This window comes from Macrotis lagotis, chromosome 5 (assembly GCF_037893015.1).
Source record: "Macrotis lagotis isolate mMagLag1 chromosome 5, bilby.v1.9.chrom.fasta, whole genome shotgun sequence".
In the NCBI taxonomy this organism is placed as follows: Eukaryota; Metazoa; Chordata; class Mammalia; order Peramelemorphia; family Peramelidae; genus Macrotis; species Macrotis lagotis.
In genome coordinates, this window is record NC_133662.1 from 264,443,348 (window position 1) to 264,458,101 (window position 14,754).

Below are 14,754 nucleotides of genomic sequence, written 5' to 3' on the forward strand. Positions count from 1 at the left end.
CACCTAGCTGCCCCTATATGTCAACTTAGCTTAAAATTTTCTTCCTTTTCCTGTTTATCTCTAAGACATAGACTCCTTTCCTCAGTTTTTCATAACTGATGTAGAAATCAAAACTAATCACTTTGAACAATCTCAATCCCCTGATTGGTCACTGTAACTTGGAAGTTCCTCCCTCTGATTAATTCCCTAACCTTTCCAGAGTTGGGAAAGGAGGACTTTAGGGAGTGCGTAAGACAATGATCTTAACTAAAAGATAATTAAATTTAGTTTTTACCTTCAATGCATTTTCTAAGGAAGGTTTTAGTTTTTGTTAATATTTGCAACAGGGCATTTTGTTTTTCTTCCTTTCTCAATGGGGGTGGGGGGTACATAGAGCAGGAGGGTATTAACAGATTCACTTAACACAGGCTTAAATGAATGCAGGACTTTTATGTCATAGTAAAACAAATTACTACTTTGTTTTCACTGTTTTCCATGTCCAGAGCCTGCCTATGAAAAGGCTCTCTAGAAACTAAATTATTATTATTAATTCATTACACATATAATTACTCAATCACAATTTCCTTAACAAAAGGAAGAAGGTAGAATTTTTTGCAGATTAAAAAAATAAAATTTGATTAATAAAAAATTTTAAAATTTGTCAACTAGAGATTTTTTCCCTTATGTCAATAAAGACAAAGCCTTTACAGTAGGGATGCTGTGCTAGAGATAGGAATATATGAGTGACATTGTCTCTGGTCTAGAAGAGAGTCAACTGACATGCCCCTTCTAGAAGCAATGGGAGTATTGAGGTTACTGTGCTCACCAGAGATTTTTTCTGCTTTTATTTTCTGAGAAAAAAATAATATTATATTAATAACTAATTCCTAATTTGTGATCTACCTTTCCCCTCCTGTTTCTGTTAAAACCCAAATTCTGAAAAGGTCAGTCAGTCTTTGAAGGGCCCCACCTGAGGGGTAATCCAGTGTTATAAGACCCTGCCTGGCTGAGCCTTCACCTGTGGAGGAGCCCTCCCAACCCCTACCTCTCCTGGGTCCCATCAATCATTCAGGGCATTCCAGCTCAGGAAGAACAAAGGAGCTCTTGGGGTTCCTTCTGGTCCTGGGGGATTTTTTTTTCAGGGAGTACATTTAGGGGTTCAATTTTTTTAAGGTTTTTTTTTTTGTAAGGCAAATGGGGTTAAGTGGCTTGCCCAAGGCCACACAGCTAGGTAATTATTGAGTGTCTGAGGTTGGATTTGAACTCAGGTCCTCCTGACTCCAGGGCCAGTGCAGTATCTACTGTGCCACCTAGCTACCCTTCAATTTCCTTTTAACGTTTAACTTTTTTTTTTGGCAAGGCAATGGAGTTAAGTGACTTGCCCAAGGTTACACAGCTAAATAAGTGTCTTGAGTGAGGTTGGATTTGAACACAGGTCTTCCTGACTCCACAACCATTGCCCTATCCATTGTGTCACCTAACTGCCCCCTCTTTTTAACTTTTTTTTTTAAAGATAGGGTTAAGTATTCTATTTCTCCTTTTTTTATTTCTATTTTGCTAACAGGTGCTCATTTCTGTCAGGTTTCTTGGGCTGGCCCAAAGAACTGTCATGGAGGAGATTGGGGTCTCCCATTAGATTGAGAATTAGTGAAAAGTGAATGAATTCATGTACCTCCCTGTCTACAAAGTGTACAGATTGACAAAAATCCACTATTTGGCAAAACTGAGTCTTCTCTTCCAGGGGAAAAGATGGTCATTTAATGAAACGGGAGACTTCCATGAAAAGACCAGTTAGTTAAAGAGAAAATTTAGTCATCAAACAGGAGACTTGAGAGACACATGAAAAGGTTAAAAAAAAGGGTAAAGAAAAAAAACTGCTATACAAGAAGATGAAACTGGCTATATCCCCACCTGGGAGAAAGATGCTCCTAACTTTTGAGAGTTCTATCTCTATTGGAGAGAATATACTGAGCCAGAAGTGATGGACACTGGTGACTTTTCTGTGAGTGACATAGAATGATTTAAAAACAATACTTCCTTGAAAGGGGGGACAGTAAGGAGATAGGAGGATGGAGGAGACTGAATGGGGTAAACCTTATTACATGAAGAGGAACAAAGGATTTACTGCAATAGAGGGGAAGAAGGGAGGAGGTGAGAACCGCCTTAATCTTACTCTCATCAGATTTAGCTTAAAGTTAATTTACTTACACTTGGTTAAGAGACTTATGTTACTTTTTAAGTATTAAAAGGGGGAAAGGGGAGGGGGGAAGGGTACTAATAAAGCATGCAGATTAGACAAACTTTCCTAGGCTAAGAGAGAGGGCGATAGCCGCCCTTGAGACGAGGGAGGGTGGAGCAGAGGGAAGGGCAGAGCTGGCGGTGCGCGTGGGGCTCCCTGGCTCGGGCCCTCCTGTGCCAGGCTGCCACGGGAGGTGCCCATCTTGCATCCACGGATGGAACCACAGGGCTCAGCTGGCACCCCGGGGCAGAAGCGGCTCCACGCATGACTCCTGGCCTCCTTTCCTCTTCATGGGTGGCGGACCCACGCCTCACACGCTTGTCCCGCAGCTTGGTTTTCTCTCTTTTTTAAAAAACCCAAACTGCGGCTTATCAAGTTTTTGTAAAACCAGGCTTCCGTTACTTTCCGTTTTATTGGTCTCTCCTTTGGCTTCCAGGGTTTCCAATTTGGTGCTTTAAGCGCGGATCTTTCATTTATTGTTTTTCCAGTTTTTAAGGTTTCACGTTGTGCGGGAAAAAAATCCTCGGAGACTGCCGGCCCCACGCGTGGTGCGCCCGCCGGCCCTGCCACAGTGCCCACGGTGACGTCAGTGTGCGGGCGGGCCGGGCTGGGGGCACAGCTTGCGCTTCCTCCCGAGCGGGGTGCCCGGGCACCTTGGGCCCGCGCCGGCTTTGCGGGGCCGCCGCTCCCGCGTGGGGCCGCTCGGCTCCTTCTCACACCGGTAGAGCGGGCCCCGCCCCACGCCAAGGCGCGCCAGCCGGCCCGCGGTGGCCTCTGGGGGATGGAGTCCAGGGGAGCGCCTTCCGCCGGGGAGCCCGCTGCTTCCGGACTCTGTTTCCCAGAAGGCACTTCCGCTTGCTCTCGCCCGGGGGCGCGACGCCTTCCAGCGCCGTTCTTCCGGCGTTCGGCTGTTGGGAGCCCCGGAAGGACCCACGGCCAGGCTCGGGCTCTTCCGGCGGATCCGAGAGGCGGGACCCCGGCGGGGAGGTGGGGAGGGGAGGGAGTGCGCACGCGCGCCAAGCCTCGCTCCAGCCCCGCCCCCACTCCGGCCTCTTGCTCTGATGGATTATTCGTAGGGCCCGCCGTAGGGCCGGCGCATGCGTGGTTGTGCGTGCCTAGGGACCGCCCCCCGCCTTGTTTACTCTGGCCCCTCCCTTCCACGGCCCTCAGGCCGGACACGCGCCGTGCCCAGGCCCGGCCCCGCGCGGCCGCCCCACGAGGAGGCTCCCCACCTGCCTCTTCACTCAGGTGCCGCCCCTCCCCCAGCCGGGGCCGCGCCCCACGGCGCAGGTGAGCGGGGGCGGGGGGGTGACCCACGCGTGGTGCCCGTGCGCGCGGGACGGAGGAGGCCGCACACACCCCGGCGCGCGCACGTCCACGGGCGCGTGTAGACACGCATCGTGGCGTTCGGGGGTGCAGGTGCGCGTGCGTACACGCGTGTGCGCGGCGAGGGCGCGGCGGCCCACTCCTGCGCGTGGCTGCGCCCACACAGCGGCGCCCCGTCGCCCCGCCTCGCCTTGCCCTCACTGCCAGCGCCGCAGTGCCCGGGCTCTGCCCCGCCGTGCCGCCTCCCGGGTACCTGGGCCCTCCTCTGCGGCGGTCAGCCAGGCTGGGTCGCCCCCGGTGTCGTTTCCGGGCTCGCTTCCACGATGTCCTCTCATACGAGCCTTGCGCTTTGGTCATTTCGTGTTTGTATAGTTTTTAAAACCTGTATTTAGGCCTTTTTTTACTTCATTATCGTGCACATGGACAAACAAATGAAAACAGAGCTTCCCAGGGGGGTGGGATGCCCGGGGAAAGCCCTCTCTGGGAGAGCCGGGCGTGGCCTGGGTGTGGCCCGGGTGTGGCCCGGGCGTGGCCCGGGCGTGGCCTGGGCGTGGCTCGGTGTGCCCGCAGGCGGCCAGGGGTGAAGACCCCGTGGGGAGGCCGGGCCCCCAGAATCCTAGCGGCGGCAGCGCCGGTTGGGGGGCATCCCTGGCAGAGCCGAAGCATCCGGATGGACGGACGGACGGACGGACGGACCGATGGCCCTTGTGCGCTAGGTGCTCCTCTGTGTACCGCTCCAGCCTCAGAAGTGGCGGCGTGTTGTCTTCAGTATTTTCATTGTTTTTCACATTTATTCATCATTGCTATGATTTATTCTTTGATCCACTTCTTATTTAGGATTTTATTATTAGGGCTTCATTTAGGTTTGCTCTTTTCCTTTCACCTCTTCACTTTATTACTATTTTTATTTCCTCATATTCTCTAAAGTATGTATTTCAAATTTCCTTTTTATAAACATTTATTTGAAATTGGTCAAAACTCCTAAGTACAACCTGAACCAAATTCAAATGTATTTGGGAATTGTTTAACAATTTAAGTATAAAAAATACTACAGGGGCAGCTAGGTGGCGCAGTGGATAGAGCACCGGCCCTGGAGTCAGGAGGACCTGGGTTCAAATTTGGTCTCAGACACTTAATACTGACCTAGCCGTGTGGCCTTGGGCAAGCCACTTAACCCCATTTGCCTTGCAAAAACTTAAGAAAAAATACTACAACATAAACACTAGTTTGTGATTTTGTAAGTCAGGGTGGAGCCCTTCTATTTGAGTTTGAGACCTAACTACCCTGAGGTGTCGTCTGTATTTTTATAAAAGTGCCATTTGGTGTTAGGAAATATGTATGTTCTTAGTGATCTCATTCAGAAAGTGCCAAATTTATTACCTAATTAGCTAACACTTTATTTACCCTGATAATTCCCCTTTCATATCTCCTTATTTAAAATTTTTTCATTGATGAAAGCCTTTTTTTTTTAAGATTTTGCAAGGCAATGGGGTTAAGTGACTTGCCCAAGGCCACACGGCTAGGTCAGTATTAAGTGTCTGAGGTCAGATTTGAACCCAGGTCCTCCTGACTCCAGGGCCGGTGCTCTATTCACTGTGCCACCTAGTTGCCCCCATGAAAGCCTTTTAAATTCCCCTACTTAGCTGTAATTCAGTTAATTTTTCTTGTATAAATTTACATGCAATGGTAGTTGATACATAGAATTTTAATGCTGTTGTTGGCTCATAGGATTATTGCTATGGAACCAGACACAACAGAGTCCAACCTTTCATTTCCCTAGCTATAAAATGATGACATCAAAGCCCAGAGTAGGGAAGAAAGGTGGGATCATGGGTATGTAAATGAAAAAGGACCACAGAGACCCCTGAGTCCAGCCCTCTCATTTTACAGATGAGCAAACTGAAGCCCATTGAGGGGCAGTGATTTGACCAAGGTTAAATAGGTCATGGCATCAGAGACAGGATTTGACCCAAGGTCCTCTTGACTTCAGGATTGATAATCTTTCCCCTGTTCTACATCAATGCTTCCTTTAACATGATAAAATTCCCATGTTTATCTATGTTGATAATGTGGATTTTTATTTTTGCTTTGTCCAGTTGCATAATTGTAACCCCTTTTGGGGGGGATTCATATGATATAGTTTTTTGTCTAGTTTGTTATTTTGATTCTATTTGTCTTTTTTAGGTGTGTTCTGTGTAAGCCACCAATTGTAGTAATTTTTTTCTTAATCATTCATTTTCTTACTATTTTTATTTATTTAACTTATATTTGTTTTAATTAAAGCAAATCAAAAGCTGTGAGTTAAACTTATGTTTTTCTCCATTCAGGTGTCTAGTATCCCTAAAAAAGTCCAAGGTCCCTCCTCCAACTTCTTTTGGGAGGTGTGTGGGGTGGGTTTGTTTCATTTTCTATAAAGGATTTCTTTACTTCATTCTCTTTCTGTCCAGTCTCAACTTTTCTTCCCTGATTCACGGCCACTTTTCTTATTTATTCCTTCTTTAATCTCTTTATTAATGCAATTAGAGCATCTGAAATACCAGATTTGAACTGTCACTTCTGGCCGGTGTGTATGTTACAGATCTTGCTCCATCATCTTCATTTTCAGTTCCTTCTCAAGAAAATCAACTCATACAGAAAGGAATAGAGACTGGAGCAACAGTAGATAGTAGAAGTAATTGTGCCTCCCATCTTTTAGTGTAGTTCTGCCCCACTGATTCCCCCAGGACCATTCTCTTTGTCTTTGAGTCCTTCTTGTCCCATCTTTCTGACCTTGGCTGCATCAGAAGCTCCTTGCTCTGTTTCCTCAGACACATCCCTGAAAAGCCAAAGACTCAAAATGTGACAGAGATGTGCCCCTGCAAATCTCAGCAGATGTCCTGACAACAAAATATAAAAACAGATGTGTGGGGGCAGCTAGGTTGGCACAGTGGATAGAGCATCAGCCCCGGAGTCAGGAGGAGCTGAGTTCAAATGCGGCCTCAGACTCTTAATAATTACCTAGCTGTTTGACTTTGGGCAAGTCATTTAACCACATTGCCCTGCAAAAATCTAAAAAAACCCAAAAAACAGATGTGAGCAGAGAATTTGACTCACAACCCCCCCCTCCCCAAATGCTAACCTAGCAAAGGCAAATGAGCACAATGACCTGGAAGACCTTCTTCTAGTTTTTTTTTTTTTTTTTTTGAGTAGACTGTTGTCCTTATCCAGTCCAGTCCCAGAACACTGGGGAGTCTCTCCCTTTTAAAATTTTATTTCGATTTTCAGTTCCAGCTTCTCTCCCTTTCTCCATGCCTTTCCTCACCCACCGAAGAAGCATGCCCTTTAAAAAGACACCCACACAACGAAAGAATTTGAGTTTTCTAGCCCCACAGAAGAACCCAGGTGGCAAAGAGGGCAGCCTGTCCAGGATGTCCTTTATCATGACAGATGGTGAGGGTGGGGATGAATTGTCCCAGAATGCACGTGATGGGCAGGCCATTGTGCGTGCTTGCAGGGACTCCAAAGTCTCTCTGTGAACTCTGCTGTTTTTCTGTTGATGCTTTAATGTGGTGAATTATAGTACATTTATGAACACTCAGAACCAGGTCAGTGAAAGGAGAGGGGCCCATGTATCAATGGATCACAGCCCATGTCCAGGAAGAATTGTGTTAAAAAACCCTAAGACTAGAAGACGATGGAAGGAGAGAGGGAGGAAACAAGTGTTTATGAGCTGCTTCCTGTGGGCTCTCATCTTAGGAGATGAATTATAAAGGCAGATCAGGGCTGTGAGGGCTAGTGAGCCTGGACGCAAGCTTTGGCCTCTCTGGCTTCTGAGGAGGCACCAATGGTTCTGGTCATTGCAGAGGCATGTGTCTTATCACAAAAGAAGATTAGGGCAAGTGTCTCCCCAAGGATGTTCTACACTCGGTAGGGAGTTAATAAATGTTATATGAGCACTGGTGTGGTTGAGAGCATTGGGGGACCCTGTCTCCTCAGTAAGTGGAGATCAGTATGAAAGTGGTTGCAAACATGTTGCTAAAGAGAATTTAATTCAATAAATGTGGGGAATGTGTTAGTATTGTGCATCTAGTGTTTGTTTTAGAGCTTTAGGAATATCCACGTGATTTTCTTGGGGTTCACGTAAGAGGCTATCTCAAGGTAAACTTCATCAATCAAGGAAAATGCTTTATAGGCTGCTGAGCCAAGTATAAAGTGAGGTCCCGAGCAAGTAGCTAATTAGATATCAAAGTAGAATATTAAGTACTCTGAATGCTTTGTGAACTTTTTTCTTGATTGTCTACATCTTTGTGTCTCTGGAGACATTTGAGTTAAACGAGACTTTTTAAATTCAGGAATCTGTGACCTTCAGGGACGTGGCTGTGGACTTCAGCCAGGAGGAGTGGAGACACCTCAAGCCTGCCCAGAGGGCCCTGTACAGGGACATGATGCTGGAGAACTACAAGAACTTCATCTCCCTGGGTAAGTGCATCTGCCCTGGGGGAGTTGTGGCAGTTCTTGTTCTTGCCTCTGAGTGTCCAAGTTGGAGCTCATTCTGCACCAGTGTTCCACGCAGGCTCTCCCATGGCCGAGAATCCCATTTCTTATGTAACTTTTCCGAACTGCCGCTTTCCTGCTTTCAGAATGCTCAGGTCAAAAACATTTGCTAAAGTACTGGAGGAATTTGGAGACTGTCTCCCTCTCCTAGGGATTTCTGCAGCTACTTTGGAGCTTTGCTTTGAATGGATAAGCCCTAAGAGGCAAATAATGGCCTGTCCTCATTAAAGCTTCATCTTCCCTTCCTGTTCTCTGACCACAGAAAGTGCTCAGTAAAGCATGGTCCCTTCCACTAGAGTGTCCCTCTCTAGCCCGGTGACCCCCAGGTCCTGATTTTCAGGACTTTCTGGGCCCTGGCACCCCTCAGATCTTCTGCTTGGTCCAGGTCCTCCCCAACTTTCCAGGCTGAACCTCATTTCTTTTGGGTTTTCTGGGTCAAAAAAGACCTTTTTGCTTAGTTGTCCATTTTCCCTGTGAATATCTCCCATGAGATTTGCTTTCAGAGCTCTCTTTCCTTTTGCTTTCTTCTGTCCTATAAAGAGGCTTCAGTGACTCTCTTTTGGACATCCCCACACACTAGTACAGACTGTCGCTGTATTTTGTACTTGTTTATAGGTAGAGATAATTTTCCTTCCACAGAATGCTAGCTCCCTTTGGGACAAGGATTTTGATGCCTTTGTTTTTTTGTCCATATTGTTAGCTTGGCTTGGCACACCCTAGGTGATTGGCTAAGGTCATGAATGGATTGAAATGTCTGGATCTCAGGTGAAATACACGGGGAAAAAAAAGGTCTTAGTCCCTAAGTGTGGATTGGATCAAATGAAGTAGGTCTGTAAGCCACCTGCCCTCAGTGCACATGTCGGGACTCATTGGCATCACCCTGGAGGTCTCTTAGCTGCTTTCTTTTCCAAAACTAGAACTGAAGTCTCAAATAATCTTCTGAGCTCCCCCTTTTAGCATGTGATCATTTCTGTGTCTAAATGTAGGACTTTCTGTTTGCAAACTGGATGTGATCTCCCTGTTAGAGGGAGGGGAAGCACCATGGTGGCCCAAGGGAGGAGGCCCCCAAGGCTCTTACCCAGGTAAGTGAGGAAGTCATCCCCAGGTTGAAGGCAACAGCTCCCCAGTAAGGTGGCATACCTCTGCCATGTTGGACCGTGTGTGACCTTTACTTTAGGGTGAGTGGAAAAAAAATTAAGCCTCTCCTGAGCACACCAGTTTCCCTGATCTCTCTCTTTCTTCCCTCTTTCTTCTTTTGTGTTGTAAAGTAATATAAAATTCAGTAGCTGTCAATAAAATAAGTAAAATGAAAGCATTTCACACTATTTTTGAGTTTGACTTGTGTACTTTTTCCAATCTATTCCTTTCTTTTTCCCATAAGGGCAAGAATTTATAAGAACAACAATAAAAATTCAATTCAGCCAAACTAGTTGAAGCATCATAAAAGTTTGAGGTTAAATGCAGTTTTCTCCTTTCATGGTCTCCCTCCTCACATGCCTTTTGGTACCAAGCTGATCAGACAAGACTCAGAAAATCATTCACAAAAAGAGCCTTTTGTGGGAAAGGCTTTTGTAAGCTTTTTGAGAGACAATTACTTTTGGGCTTTTCCCATTGAGAAGTGGAAAAGGAGAATTTCTTTTTTTTCTTTTTAAATTTTATTTAAGGCAATGGGGTTAAGTGACTTGCCCAGGGTCACACAGCTAGGCAGTTGTTAAGTGTCTAAAGACTGGATTTGAATTCAGGCTCTTCCTGACTCCAGGGCTGGTGCTCTATCCACTACACCACCTAGGTGCCCTGGGAATTTCTTTCATCCCCCCCCCCCCCCATCAGTAGTGTAGCTTGCATCAGAGCACCTTCCCCCATAGCCCACACTAGGTCCAGTGGAGAGTATAGTTGTGGAGTTGGATGGCATGTTTGAGCAGAGTAGCCCTAGGAACCCAGTGAAGTAAAGGCTTTATAGAGTAGGAATTAATGTGGATGCCACAAGAACAGAAGCCCATAAGGGACCTTACAGTGTCAGAGGGAGGAGTTGCCTTAGTCCTATGTGTTCCTGACTTTTGAGATTCTCTCTCTCTCCAGGCACTTAGGCATGTGCCCTTTTTTTTAAAAAATGATTTTATTGAGATCTTTTTTCAAACATTATTATTTCTCTAATAATACCTTTTTTCTCCTTCCAGAGAATCATCTCATATTAGAAATAGTATCTTTATAAAGATCAAAAATCAGTATAATTTATCTATACATTAAGAAAATCCAAAATTCTTTGGCCTCTTACTTCTGCCAAGGGATGGGTAGGGATGTCTTTTCATATCTCTTGAGCCATGCTTGTTCTTTATAATTTTACAACATTCACTTTGATTTTTTTTATAGTTCTTTCTGTGTGGGTTGTCATTGGATGTATTGTTTTCTTGTCTTCTCCCTTCACTTTACATCAATTCATAAGCTCTTTTCATGCTTTTTATCACATTCATCATTTCTTATAGCATAATAATAATATTACATTATATTCGTGTTCCGTGTTTTGTTTAACCATTTCCTGACTTATGATCATTCACTACCAATTCTTATTACAAAAATATTTTGTATATATATATATATATATATATATATGTATGTATATAGGACTTATCAGTGTCCTTCTTGCAGAATAAACCTAGTAATGGAATCTCTGGGTTAAAGGGTATGAATATTTTATTCAGTTTACTTGAATAATTCAATTTTCTTTCCAAAATGGTTGTATGGATTCATAGGTCCACTATCAATGCTCTCCTGGTGTGCCCATTTTCTCACAACTTCTCTAGCATTGACTGTTCCCAGCATGAACCCATTTTTATTACTGATATGGTTGGATAAAAAGTTTCATTGCTACTGTTATTATTAGGCCATTTTAGGGATGCCTTTGTTTTAAATTTATTGTATCATCTGGCTGATTATTAAACAAGCACCCTGGTAGGGATTGATGATCTATTTAGTAGTTTTAGGGGTCTGGATACACGAAGTACTTTGAACTTGGAATAGTTTTGCCTGTAACACCTGTCTTTTGAGTTCAAGTTGAAGGGCTGCCAATAGGGGGAGCTACACTTCCTTTGGCAAAAGATCTGTAAGTCAAATTGCTATTTGATTTGATGGGCCTTTTGTCATTTCTGCTTTTAAAATAATCTTGTCATATTTTTGAAGAATGACAAAAATATGTCTGGTTGAGTTGAATTTGTTGTTTACTGCTTCAATGAATGAATGTCATCTTTTTCCCAATATTTTGAGAATTTTAAAAAAGTTTTCTGAAATAGATTAGATAATTTTAAAAAATTTAAGGGGAAGAATAGTAGTTCCAAAATTTTTCCTAATTGCTCATTTTTCCACGTCCATCTTTTTTACCTAAATTTCAAGTTGTTTTCCAGCTCCTATTTTCTATAACCTACTTCCCCCCCCCCGCTTTCTCTTTGGTTTTCCATATATTCCTCTGAAGAAGATATTTCAGCTTTTTGTGATTATTGTTTTCTTATATCTCTGAGAATTTCGAGTTCCCTAGAATGTAATTATTTTAGTGCTTAGTTTTATTAGCATCTTCTCCCCTCTTCTTGGTTTCAGTTCCTTCTAATCACTACAATCACCACGATTTTTCTAGCTAGGTCTAATTGTGTCTTGTTTCTTGATGGAAAAGATGAAAACTAGAACTTACTCTAAAGAAGTTTCCTTTTTTTTCATGGTCAACAGTGGCCAGTAACTTTTTAAATATTTCTTACAGATGTTCTTAGTCAGGATACCTTGTTTGAAACCAAAGATAGTCTGATAAGTACATTTGCATGGGGGAATCATCAAAGACGAGACTCCCCGAATATTCTCTGGCAGTCTAGGACAACAGAACCAATGGAACCAATAGAATATGATATTAATTTAGAGATACAGAAGGGCAATCGGAAAAGACAATCCAGACTAATAACAATTTCACAGAGAGCAACTTCTAATGAAATTGCCGTACCATATTGCAGTACTTGGGGAGGAAGTTTTAATCTGGCATCAATCTTTGTTCCATCATGGAGAAAGCCTGTGGAGAAAAAAATCTCCATAAATATAAGACACTTGAAAAGCAGGTAAAGAGTCTTTCAGACCTACTATTTATACACAATGCTCTTTCCTTAGGAAAGAGCCTTTCTAAGTATGACAAATGCAAAAACCCTTCAGTTACCACTCAGACCTAATTAAATTTCATAGAACACATACTGGATAAAAACTCTTTGAGGACAATGAAAGGGGGAAAATCTTTGGCAGATCATCTGTTATTGGATGTCAGAAGATGTGGATTGGAGAAAAACAAGAATGTCATAAATATGGGAAAACCTTTAGCCACTGGAAAAAAAGTGATTAAATGAATAAAATTAATATTAGAGAGAAATCCTTTGAATGTAATGAATGTGGGAAAATCTTCAATGATGATAATAAAATACTTGAAAACCACCATAGGATCCATACTGGAGAGAAACCTTTTGAATGCAATGAATGTGGGAAAGGCTTCAGCCAGAAAGGAAATCTTATTACTCATCAGAGAACCCATACAGGTGAGAAACCATTTAAATGTAAAGAATGTGAGAAAGGCTTTGGTCAGAGAGGAACTCTCACTAGCCATCAGAGAACTCATACCAGAGAAAAACCCTATGAATGCCATGAATGTAGAAAAGCCTTCAGTGAATGGGGATCCCTAAATAGATATCTCAGAACTCATACTGGAGAGAAACCCTTTGAATGTCCTGAATGTGGAAAAGGATTCAGCCAGAGGGGAACTCTCATTAGCCATCTCAGAACTCATACTGGAGCAAAACACTTTGAATGTCATGAATGTGGAAAAGCTTTCAGTGAGCGAAAAGTTCTCAGGATTCATCAGAGAACACACACTGGAGTGAAACCCTTTGAATGCAATGAATGTGGGAAGGCTTTCAGTGACAGCAATGTCCTCAAAAGCCATCAGAGGACTCATACTGGGGAGAAGCCCTTTCAACATCAAGAATGTGGCAAAGGCTTCAGTCAGAAAGGAACACTTATTAGCCATCAGAGAACTCATACTGGAGAGAAGCCCTTCGAATGCCAGCAGTGTGGGAAAGGCTTCAGGCAGAGGGCAAACCTTATTATACATCAGAGAACTCACACTGGAGAGAAGCCTTTTGAATGTAATCAATGTGGGAAAACTTTCAGTAAGAATGATATTCTCAAAACACATCAAAGAACTCACATTGGGTTGAAACCATATCACGGTAATCAATGTGGAAAGGCTTTCAGTGATGGTAATGTTCTCAAAAACCATCAGAGAACTCATACTGGGGAGAAACCTTTTGAATGTCAGGAATGTGGGAAAGGCTTTAGTTGGAAGCCTAACCTTATTACACATATGAGAACCTGTACTGGAGAGAAACCCTTTGGATATAATGACTGGGAAAGCCTTCAGTGAATGGGGATCATTTAATAAACACCAGAGGACTCATAGTGGAGAGAAACCCTTTGAATGTAATGAATGTGGGAAAGGATTCAGACAGAGAGTTAATCTCATTACCCACCAGAGAATTCATACTGGTGAGAAACCTTTCGAATGTAATGAATATGGAAGTGTTATTAGTGAGAAGGGACACCCTATCAGACATCAGAGAATGCATACTGGAGAGAAATCCTTTGAGTTTAATGAATGTGGGAGTCTTCATTGAGAAGGGGGTCCTTTAATAGGCATCAGAGAACTCACACTATAGGGAAATCTTTTGAATATAATGAAAATGGGACTGCCATTAATCAGCAGGGGAACCCTTATCAGTCTCGAGTCAACTCACACTGGAGAAAACTCCTTGAATATATTTCATTTAGGAAAGGATTCAGATGGAGGACAAATCTTCTAAACCAAGAGAAGATTTAGTTTAAAGAAAAAAAAAAGATGGATATAGGGAAGGCTTTAGGGAGAAAAGAAATTTAATAGACATCAGAGAATTCATAGGAGAAACTATTTGAATATTTTATGTATTAAAACCTTCAGCACCAATAAAACAACTTACGTAGTGACTTCCATAATGCAAAACAGCCTTGAACATTTTTAGAATTCTAATCAGTGAAATGATAATTTACAATGATTCCGTCAGAAGACTAATGGGCAGTGAAGTTATTGACTGTGTTTTCAGTTTAGGAAATATTTTTCTTCAGACACTGTTGGGGGGAATTTCTTTTAACTATACTTATTAAAAAGTGCTTTTATTTGAAGTGGGGAGAGTTGTTAGGGAGATTGAGCAATTAGTAATTATTTTTGTTCAATTGTTTTCAGTAAGATTCACCTTTTTGGGATCTCATTTGGGGTTTTCTTGACAGAAATATTGGAGTAGTTTGTCATTTCCTTCTCCAGCTCATTTTACAGGTGAGGCATAGAGGGTTACTTGAGTTGTCCAAGGTCACTTATCTAGTAGGCATCAAGGCCAGATTTGAGTTCAAGAAGAAGACTCCAGACTCAGGCTCTATCCATTTGTGCCTTCTAGTTGCCTTGTGGCTAAAAACAGTGTCAGTCAAATATTTAAAAACAACAAGAGGAGAATAGAAAGAATTTCAGATAAGCAGGGCATATTTATTTCTCGTGTTAAATTTAATATTTGCTTAAACTGCACATAATAGAATTTGCTTGAAATGTAGTCCCCTTTTTTGTTCTTTGTATATGT

General features: G+C 43.1%; 1 pseudogene; it reads left to right on the plus strand.

Moving 5' to 3' along the window:
• Positions 1 to 2,508: 2,508 nt before the first annotated feature.
• LOC141489552 (uncharacterized) lies at positions 2,509 to 13,953 on the plus strand (annotated as a pseudogene).
• Positions 13,954 to 14,754: the final 801 nt, after the last annotated feature.